Source organism: Triticum urartu, chromosome 2A (genome assembly GCF_056163025.1).
Source record: "Triticum urartu cultivar PI428250 chromosome 2A, HENAU_Tu73, whole genome shotgun sequence".
In the NCBI taxonomy this organism is placed as follows: Eukaryota; Viridiplantae; Streptophyta; class Magnoliopsida; order Poales; family Poaceae; genus Triticum; species Triticum urartu.
Genome location: NC_141874.1, coordinates 29,856,308 through 29,867,160, shown reverse-complemented (window position 1 = coordinate 29,867,160; position 10,853 = coordinate 29,856,308). Strand labels below are relative to the sequence as shown.

The 10,853-nt window shown below is 44.3% G+C and overlaps 1 pseudogene; it reads left to right on the top strand.

Annotated features, from left to right (window-relative positions):
- The first annotated feature begins 6,891 nt into the window (after nucleotides 1-6,891).
- Nucleotides 6,892-7,381, top strand: LOC147983194 (uncharacterized; annotated as a pseudogene).
- The last annotated feature ends 3,472 nt before the right edge of the window (nucleotides 7,382-10,853 follow it).

Sequence of the window (10,853 nt, the reverse complement as noted above, 5' to 3'; positions counted from 1 at the left end):
AAGCTAGTTAAAGAGCAATTAATCAGGTCTTTTGCTCTTAAGAGGATGGCAGACCTATTCAGGAGGTGGAAGAAAGAGCTGAATATGTTTGTCGATAAAAAAGAGACACCGGAATTCAAGGGCAGATATGAGAAGATCAGATATCACTGGCCCGTATTTGTGGCCCACAAGACATCGGAAAAGAGTAAGAAGATGTCGGCGACAAACAAGAAAAATGCCGTGAAGAAGAAGCATCACCATCGCACGGGGTCAGGTGGCTACCTCGTAGCCCGGCCTAAGTGGGCCAAGGCTGAGAATGATCTGGTTGATAAAGAGATCGAACCAGAGACAATTAACTGGCCAGACCGTTGCCGGACTTGGTTCTTCGGGGCTGGCGGAAACTTGGACCCTGTATCAGGGAAGTGCATTTGGACGGACGAGCAAATGGAAATACCAGTCAAGAGGCTTACGCACTATATCGAAGCAGCGCAACAAGGGACGTTCGTTCCAGACAGAGAGAACGACGAGCTCACAATGGACCTCGGGAATCCTGAGCACCCTGGACGGACACGAGGCACGCCAGGCTCCATTCCATGGAAGGCTTGGTTTCCGGACGCAGGCGGTTACAAATGCCACGAGAGGAGGAAGAAAGTGGAGCAGACTCAACTGCAGGCGCTGCACGCTAGGGTACAAGCGATAGAGGAACGAGAAGCAAATTGCAGCAAACGAACTACTAAAGCTTCCCCCGAAGCTACCCCGCCATCTCAGCGGAGAAGCAGCGTGGCTTCCACCGAGCTGCTTCTGCCGGAGCATGTCTTGACGGCTCCTGCCAGCTATCCCGTGGATGCTATCACGGAGTCTCAAAATTGCCACCTTATGACGCAATGGATTAATATGAAGGTCAAGGCGGCTGTTGGCTCTGTTTTTCTTACTGAACCCGGCGCAACTTTTCACTGCCGGCCGATTCCAGAAGGATATGCTAGGGTGATGGTGGATGAAATAACGGAGGGATTTGAGGACCTCCAGCTTGACCACCCTACTGGTGAAGGGGAGACTCGGCTGGGTTCTGCTCTAAAGACTCCATGCCTATGGCGGAAGGAGCTCATCAACCTTCCGAACTGGACGCCTCCGCCTCCTCCTCCTCCTCCACCGCCTCCTCCTCCGGCGAGTGACGATCAGGGCACTCGGCCGGCTCCTTCTCCGGCGCGTGGCGGCACTCCGCCTCCTTCTCCGCCTGCGCTGGCGCGCCCGAGCAGCCAGCCTCCTCCTTCTCCGCCTCGTCAGCAAGGGCGGAAGAGACCTGCCGCCGCTCCGGCTGCTCCGGCGCACCGTAGTCCTTCTCCTCCGCCTCGTAAGCAAGTAAAGAAGATAGCCGCTCCATCTGCTCTGCCGGCGTCTAGCATTACAGCCAGAGGCGGGAGGACATACAGATTCGGTCCTTCTCTGAAGACTCCAGAGAAGCTACCATACGAGAGGACCCCGGAGGAGAACGCCGAGATCGCGCGAGAAGAAGTGAGGAACTTCTTTGAAGGGGTGAAAGCAAAGAAACATCCACCCCCGGAGGAGAAGGTAGATCCGGTGAAAGCGAAGCGCACTCTGGCTGCCCTGACAAAACCACCCAAGTCTCCGCCGAAAGGCAACTATGAGCGCATTATTGGAAAGGCATTTGCCGAAGCGGAGCGGTCGGGAAGTACTGTCAGTGATCAAAGGATGAAAGAACGACGAGCTGGGAAACAGATTGCCCAGCTCGGCGAACAAGCGAAGCAATCGTGCCCCCCGCTCAAGGTGCCTAGTGACATCGTCGCTAATGATCCGAGGATGGTGCCCGGTTATAGCAATCTTGGAGATTACCTGCCCGACGATGCACATTATGATTTCTTGGAGGTGCAGATACAAAGATACGAGTATGGGAAGCCTCTCGTCAAAGATGAAAGATCTCTATCAACGATGATGCGAAGATTGCATGATTGGTACTTGAAAATCTGCAGAGAGTCTGGGGGGAGGAATACTTTGTATGTGAGAGTTAAAAAGGAGCATGACCTCGTTGGAATTGAACTATTGCCTGTTCCATTTGAGGAGTTCTTTCAGTTTTTCAATCAATTGGCCCTCGATAAAGCAATGGTCACCTGCTACTGTCTGTAAGTAGTACTACTTCTGTCATTAAGTCTCTCTATATAGCTCAGCTCTTTCATTGCATGTATTTATAATTATCCTCACTATATTATGCAGATTGAAGATCGTCGAATTGAAGAAAAGACAAATCGGTGATATTTGGTTCATTAACACAAATCTCATAGATGCAACTGAGGTTAAATTTCATGCCGCAGATACCGAGGCCAACTTGCTACGATCGTTGGTAATAAATGAAAACAAAGATATAATACTCTTTCCTTACAACTTCAAGTGAGTGTTACTGTCTTGTGCATATTCGGTTTCCCTTATATATTAGTCAAGGTTATAATAATGTAATTGATGAGTTATGCATGCGTGCGCAGGTTCCACTATATTCTCCTAGAGATTAAGCTTGAGCAGGGAGTACTAACTGTCTTGGACTCTAAACGAAAAGATCCCCAGGAGTATGCGGACATGACTCAAATGCTCGAGAAGTAAGTTACATCGATCATTATCCACCATATCAGCAACTTTGTTCAAGTAATTGTTTTCTTTGTCTGGCAGGGTTTGGAGAAAATTCACCAAAAAAGCTCCGGGACTGCTGAAGAAGCTGGAATTTAGACACCCGAAAGTAAGCACTATAGTAGCATGTTCCGCGCATCTCCTAGTGATTTAAGCGCTAGTTTCATCAATGCCATTTGGCATTCTTGCTTATCACTTTGATTGACCTCTATTTCTTGTAAAATGGTTGTGGCAGGAACAAGGGAATGATTTCTGTGGATACTATGTTTGCGAGTCCATCCGCCACACGACCTCTGAGCGGGGCTACTCTGACGAACAATATGAAGTGCGTAAATAACAATATTCACAATTTTATTTTATTACCATCGTTTGTGTTGAGTTTCATTCATTCATATATATATATATATATGTATATATATATATATGTATTGACCCCCTTCTTCAAATTAGATGTTTCGGAAGCGGGATGAACTCCTAGCACCAGCTCGCATGCGAGCAATTCAAGAGGAATTGGCGGCATTCTTTCTTGACCACGTGATCGCTGAAGACGGAGAATACTATGTGGACCATGCATCCGTATGTTAGGAGATTATATTTGTAAGAGATAATTATTGTATATATGTAGCCCCTGTTCAAGAATTCATCTGATTAACCAGTTAACTTGCCGATTAATCCCTACTCATAGGGTCACCGAGTAGCCGATAAACCAAAAAATAGTCCGATTAATTGATTAAATGGCCGATTAACTTGCCGATTAGCCGATTAATCCCCTACTCGCTAGCCAACCGAGCAGCTACCAGTTAATGATTTCCTTAACAATGTATGTAGCCGGTAGTGTCGGATAGATATACAAGAACTTGTTGTTCGACCAATCTCTCGGAGAAAGAGAGGTGGTCGATATCACTTCTCTCTGTATGCATATATGTTCATGACGATCTTCTGTTTCCTTCGTTTGCTTACTAGCTAGCTAGCGTGTCTAGTCCTCTCTATACGTATGTATAGTACGTAGCGTCGACCAAGCACGGACATAAGAGAGGACACTTCTCTCTATTAATTATAGCTAGCTAACACAATATATGAAACACCTAAATTAACCCCCCAAAACCCCCAAACCCCCCTCCTTTCAAAAAAAAATAAAAACCCCAGCCACAAAAATGCTAACGCGTGGATGCCTATTGGTCCCGGTTGGTGCCACCAACCGGGACAAAAGGCCCTCCTGCCTGGGCTCCGCGCACAGGCCACGTGGAGGCCCATCTGTCCCGGTTCTAGACTGAACCGGGACTAAAGGGACAGGGCATTAGTAACGACCCTTTAGTCCCGGTTCAGGAACCGGGACAAAAGGCCCTTACGAACCGGGACAATAGGCCCGTTTTCTACTAGTGCTTATTTACGTGTAATACCAATGCCACTAATTCATTACTTCTTTGGAACTTTATTTTTGTGAAATATTCGTTATTATATCTTTATTCTAGCCTATTATAAAAAAAGCAAATTTTGGTGCATATTTTGGAATTTTTTGTCATTATTTGTTTTTAAAAATAATTTTCTTTATCCTTTAAGAGTAATACCAATGGCACTAATTTATTTCATTTAGAGAACTTTTTTACGGAAATTCCAATATTACATGCTTATTCTTGTAGATATTTTTTAAAACATAATTTATGTGTACAATGTGTGCAAATTTTTTTATTATTAGTTTAGCTTTTTATTTTATTTTTTAAAGGGTAATACCAGTGCCACTAATTCATTCTTCCCTAGAAATTTTTTTTACTTTTTATTATTTTGTTTTAGTGTTTGTTTCTTTTTAAGGGTAATACCAATGCCACTATTTGCTTCCTTCTTATGGAACTTATTGTTTGCAAAAAAATCACTATTATATGTTTATTCTTGCATATTATACAAAACCGCGAGTTTTGCGCATTTTATCTTGATTTGTATTTTTTTTATTTTCTTTCTACTTCAAGGTAATACAAGTTCCACAAGTTCAGTCTTTCTTAGATAACTTCATTATTTTGATTTTGTTTCTTTTTTCCCTTTTTAGTTTAATACCAATGCCACTATTCCTTCCTACTTAGGGAACTTATTTTTTCCAAAAAGTCCAGTAGTATATGCTTATTCTTGCATAGTATACACAATTGTAGACTGTGATAATTTTAACATTATTTGTATTTAATATTTTATTTTCTTCCTACTTAAAGGATAATACCATTGTCACTAATTCATTCTTTCTTAGAAAATTTCATTATTTTGCTTTCTTCAGTTTTTATTTCTTTTGTTTATTTTAAGGCTAATAGAAATGCTACTAATTCATTCTTAAAAATTTCCCTTTTGCAAAATTCCTCTATTATAAGATTATTTTGGCATGATATTAGAAAGTGCAATTTTTTTCTTAATTGTGGGCAAATTTTATCGTTATTTATTTTGTTTTTCATTTTCTTTGTTCTTAAAGGTAATACACATGCGACTAATTAATTCCTTAGAATATTTTTTTACGAAAAGACTACTACATTATTTGCTTACTCGTTTTTTAAATACTTTTCCACTTTCTTTCCTCTCTTTTTTGTGGAAAAATTTCCAATCTATTCATCTTCAATGGTAATACCAATGCCAAGTTGTAGTTGTGTAACATTTTTCCCTTTTAAAATTTGTGTTTGTTTTAATTAGGGTTAATCTACTCCCATGATTAGTTGGCCGAAACTATACGTACGTGGCGACTCATCTGCAAATCACATGCACCATAAGTATATTCAGCTATTAAATATAGGTTCAATGCAAAAAAAGAACAATTTTATATAGGCACATGTACATGTATCCTCGTCTAAACAATACAAAAGAAAAAAAAACGAGCTCACGATTAGTAAAGTGGACATGTTAGTTATTTTTATCTTGCTCTTAGACCGAGCATGTGGACGTTTCATGCTACAACCGGCCAGTGGCGAAGCCACACTTTGGCTGTGTGGTCAATTGACTGCACAATATTTTGAGCAAACCTCTCTCAATACAAGCATTTTCCCTGCATAAATTAAGAAAATAGTTAAATATTTAGAAATACTTCGTGCTTGCATCATAGTTTTTTTTTGAACTGGACATCATAGGTTATAGTGCTGGCACCGCCACTTTGAAACGGGCACACAAACTGTGGGAGCAAAGTAGCTGAAAATTGGCCATGCATACTACTCAAGTCAGGCCCTCGGATTGCCCACATGCTGATTAGGAAGGCAATATGACAAAATCGACTGATAGATTATTTAGGTCAGCCTAAATAATGACTGACCTAGCTACCCCTAAAAAAGGATTATTTAGGTCAGCCATTTTTCGTTGTAGATGAATGTTCTGTCCATTGATCTAAAGGTAGATCAAAGAGTGACTTACCCAAATTATAAATTGAGTCACCTGACATCCAGCCGGCCCCTTAAGAAAATATGTCAACACAAGTTCGAATCACCTAGCCAACATCACGTACTAACTAGTGCAATCTACCTAGCTGATTGTATCTTAACAACACATGATTAGATGGTAGGGCGGAAGGCGAGCTCCGATGCGGCGGCTTGACCACCATGGCTTCCTCACGGCGGTGCAGCCCAAGGTCACCTAAACCCTCCGAGGTCGATGCGCAAGAGAAGGGACGGATTTGCAAGACAAGAAGGAAGGGGGGAAGATAACAGGGGGGGGGGGGCGAGTGACTGCGGGGGTGGGATTTGAAGGACGGAAAGAAAGGGTTCAATTGTGAAAATGGGTTGTGGCCCAATACTAGCCTGCAAGCTGTTTCATTTCTTTTCTTTTCTTTTTGAGCCGCCCGAGTTAATTTTTGTAGGCGATTTGCTTTTAATAACCGCCTCGGTGAAAAATAAAACCATGTGGTAGGGTTATTACAGGCGGTTCCGTTCATTTGGGACACAAATGCCCGTTTTAACTAGTGTTGCTAGTATAAATCGGGTCTTTTGTTTTGTCTGGATTCTCAAGAAATTATATGTTCAGTAGGCTCTTGGGCGTCCGAAATATTTACTAATATTGCGATGATTAATACACATGGTTAATATGTGGTGAATTTTTTACTCACCATTCTTAATTACATTTGTCAAAAATTTATTACATTCGGTTTTTGTTCAATGTGATGTAACTAGTAAAAGAGTTTCACTTTGATGCATGAGCAACGAATGGAAACGTTTGAAAGGATAAACACAAATTTACAGCGCCACCAATCTAATTACTCCTACGTACGTCTTACAGTATATATAGGTCGAGTCTGAGAGAGAAACAAATCAGACGACGACGACCATGGCTGCTCTCCAAGCTCTCTCCTCCGCCCTCGTCCTCCTGCTCATCGCGCAGCACGCGCGCACGGCGAGGGCGAGCACGCGGGAGGACACGTGCACGCTCGTCGCCACCGGCTCCTGGGAGGCCGCGCACGACTACGACTTGTGCGTGAAGACGCTGGGGGCGGACCCGGCGAGTACGACGGCCGACGAGCTCGGCCTCGTCGTCATCACGGTGAGGATCGCCGGGGCGACCGCCAAGGCCACCGGCGACCGCATCGCCCGGCTGCAGGCCGCCGAGACGTCGCCCCGGCGGCGGCTGGTTCTGGAACAGTGCGCTAAGGACTACGCCTTGACCGTGCGCTGGCTGGGGCGCGCCGCCAGGGAGTTGGCCGCAGGCGGGGACGAGGACATGCTGACGGAGGCGGCCACCCTGCTGGAGCAGGTTCGTGGCACGCCGGTGCGCTGCGACAAGGCGTTCCTCTTCCGGGCCGGCGAGAGGACGCCGCTGACCGACGCAGACCACGAGCTCAACGGCGTGAGCTGGCTGGCGTTGAAAATCTTGCGGCACTGCTTAAACAACGGGGCAAAATGAGCGAGTAGCACGAGGCCTTCTTCTACCTCCGGAAGAAAAATGATCATCTTTCCGGACAGCAAAACTTGTGATGTGCAACAATATAATGAGTAATAATATAACTTGAGAATTTCCAATGGAGATTGTAGAACGCTGTGGTCTTATCAGTATTTATTTATTTCAAAAATGACGCTGAAGATTTTCTCTGATTCACAAAAGTTCATTCAGATCAGGCGAGGAAGGTTACCGTTCGATTTTCACTGACAATTAGCTTTTTGATTGATTAATGGGTAGTGGAATGGGATTAGGGATCGCAATTTACAAACAACTCAAAAACGCTAAAAGTAACAAAAATATGAGTTGCACTTGGGTACGTGGTTGAAAAGAATCATTGAAATGCTTAATTATGCCTCCCAAAGAGGCCTACCCGCATTTTCATTGAAGGGAAAATGTTCCAGAATCTGGGGGTTTCATTTTTTTTTGAATGTTGGCAGGAGAACTGCCAAATTCATTGATGAGAAGAAGGTGTTACAAGAGTCCTCAGAGGAGGAAAGCACCGCAAAGGCAACGCAAAAAGAAAAGAAAGAAAATGACCCGTCGGCAGCACCACAAACCCAAGCTCTACCATCAAACGCGAACACCATCAGAACCCCTCGGCGGGATCACCAAGGTGACGCCTCCAAGGAGGAAAACGAAGTTGAGGACTCCACCGTCACCCGATCTGGCACTGCCCGATCTTAGGTTTTCACCAGGAGATCTCACGCTATTGGGAAGGAAGGGAACGGCTCCACAACGATACCTCCAAGGAGGAAGACAACATCCATGGACGCCGTTACCGCCGGCAACGACAGGGTCGATGCATGATTTTCGCCCGGAGCCGAGTCTTCCACCAACAATCCAAGGATCTGAGGCCACCAGCGCCACAATGCAACATGAGCCCAAAGCAAACACTACTAGAGATGAATTGGTCAAGCCGCACACATGAACTCGGCGAGCACACGCCAACCCGACCGGTCCGCATCGCCGCTCGCAGGCCCTGGGCGATCCAATCCAGATCTGGCCATCCTCTACCTCCGCGCGCAGACCTAGGCGATCCTCCGCACCGTAGCGCACAGGAAAGGGGTTTCATCACCTGCTACTATAACTGTTGTGTGTAAACATGAGAGGTGCGCCTCTCATTACATCTCACTAGTTGAGTGCCCGTGCATTGCCATGGGTTAAAAAATGCTTTAACAAGAGAAAATAATGTTAACCCGCCCCTATTTACTAATAAATAAAAATCAGGTGTAAATGTTAACAAAACACCTCCCTAACTCTGATCCCATCTATTCTCAGGATTGATGATATTCTTGAATCATTTAAAAGCAACTCCAACGTGGTGACCCAAACGTGCAGCTCACTATGCATTTCTGAATGTCGGGAAAAATAATCAGTAGTTTATTATTTGAGATTATCAAGACATTTATTAAGAGTTTTGCAATTGTAAATGATGGGCATTATTACCACCTAGTCTATAGCATATCTTCCACCTAAATTGTTGTCCTCAAGAAATTATTATGAACAAATCATAAAAGAATATATCTACAAAGAGAGAGTAATGCAAGTACCATCACAATGGAACAATTAAGGATATGAACGAATACCTTGTGTTAACTATTCAAAAATTGCAAAGGATTATATGCGATTCATAAATAGTAGTCACCAACAGTTGTTATTCTGAAAATTAAGTGGACTGATTTTATTTCTCTATAGGAAAGACATTTGAACTTATACAGACTAAAATGCCGCCGAAGACTGCCATCACCTCACAAGCTATATGGATTTGAATCATCCACGAGGTCAAAGAAATTGCCATAAAAAATACAAAAATACACAGAACTACCTACTTGATAACAACACAAAAATAATATTGGAACACTTTAACACAAAGCCACACAGATCATGAGTGCATTCACATCAGTAAATAAAATTACTTAAAGCATGATCATAGTTACAGCATGAACAAGAAATGTTGTCGTATCAATTAGGTGCAGAGCCGTTAGATCAGAAGAACACGACCAAGAACCATGTGTGTAACACTTAAAAAATCAATATAGTACATGTATATGAAATCCAATCCATATTACAATACATCATAGCATGTATATACAAGCAAGGAAGTGAAAGAGAAGTCAATACTTGTCAGGAACAGATAAGACAACGAACGGTAAGGGCAGAGCTACAGAGGTTATGAGGGTATATGCGACAAGGTGCATGAGAGGAATACCATGCGACAACAAACGGATGGAGACTTTGTATCGACTTTACCGATGTTAACAAAGCTTGTCCCAAAGACCCATTTCCTTTACCGCGCATTGACCAGATTGTTGACTCCACGGCCGGATGTGACTTGCTTTCATTTCTTGACGCATACTAAGGATACCATCAGATCTTCATGGCAGAAGAGGATGAGGAGAAGAGCGCATTCATCACTCCATGTGGCACGTACTGTTTCATACGGATGCCTTTCGGTTTAAAAAATGCTGGTTCAACATTTGCAAGGGTAGTCCATGTCGCTCTTGAGCCACAAATACACAGAAATGTGGAAGCCTACATGGATGACATAGTGGTCAAGAGCAAGGACAAGGCAACTCTGATTCAAGATTTAGACAAGACCTTTGCAAATCTGCGCAAGATCAGCCTCAAGCTCAACCCCGAGAAGTGTGTGTTTGGAGTCTCCTCCGGCAAGCTTCTCGGGTTCTTCGTGTCTCAGCGGGGAATCGAAGCCAATCCCGACAAGATCAAGGCCATTGAGCAGATTGAAGCACCAAAACGCGTCAAGGATGTACAAAGACTTGCCGGTTGCGTGGCTGCTCTCAGCAGGTTTATCTCTAGGTCTGCTGAGCGCACCCTGCCGTTTTTCAAGATATTGAAAAAGGCAGGTCCAATGGAATGCACTCCGGAAGCGGAGGCTGCGCTGCAAGACTTGAAGAGATACCTGTCCTCCGCTCCAACACTTGTCGCACCTAAGCCACAAGAGAAGTTGCTGCTGTATATAGCGGCAACCGATCAACTGGTTAGTGCTGCGTTAGTGGCAGAGAGGGAGGCAGATGACGAGCCAGCAACCACGGCAGGCGCATCCAGCGACAAGTAGGGGGCTTCCCCGACAAGCTCTGGTCCCGACAAGGATGGATCTGCGCAGACGCGCGAGGAGATACAGAAGAGAATGGTACAGCACCCAGTTTACTTTGTCAGTTCCCTTCTGCAGGGGGCTAGGTCAAGGTACTCTGGCGTGCAGAAATTGCTTTTCGGCCTTCTCATGGCCTCGAGAAAGCTGCGCCATTACTTCCAAGCACATGAGATCACAGTTGTCACTCGTTTTCCGCTGAAGAGGATACTACAGAATCCAGAAGCTACAGGCAGGATTGTTG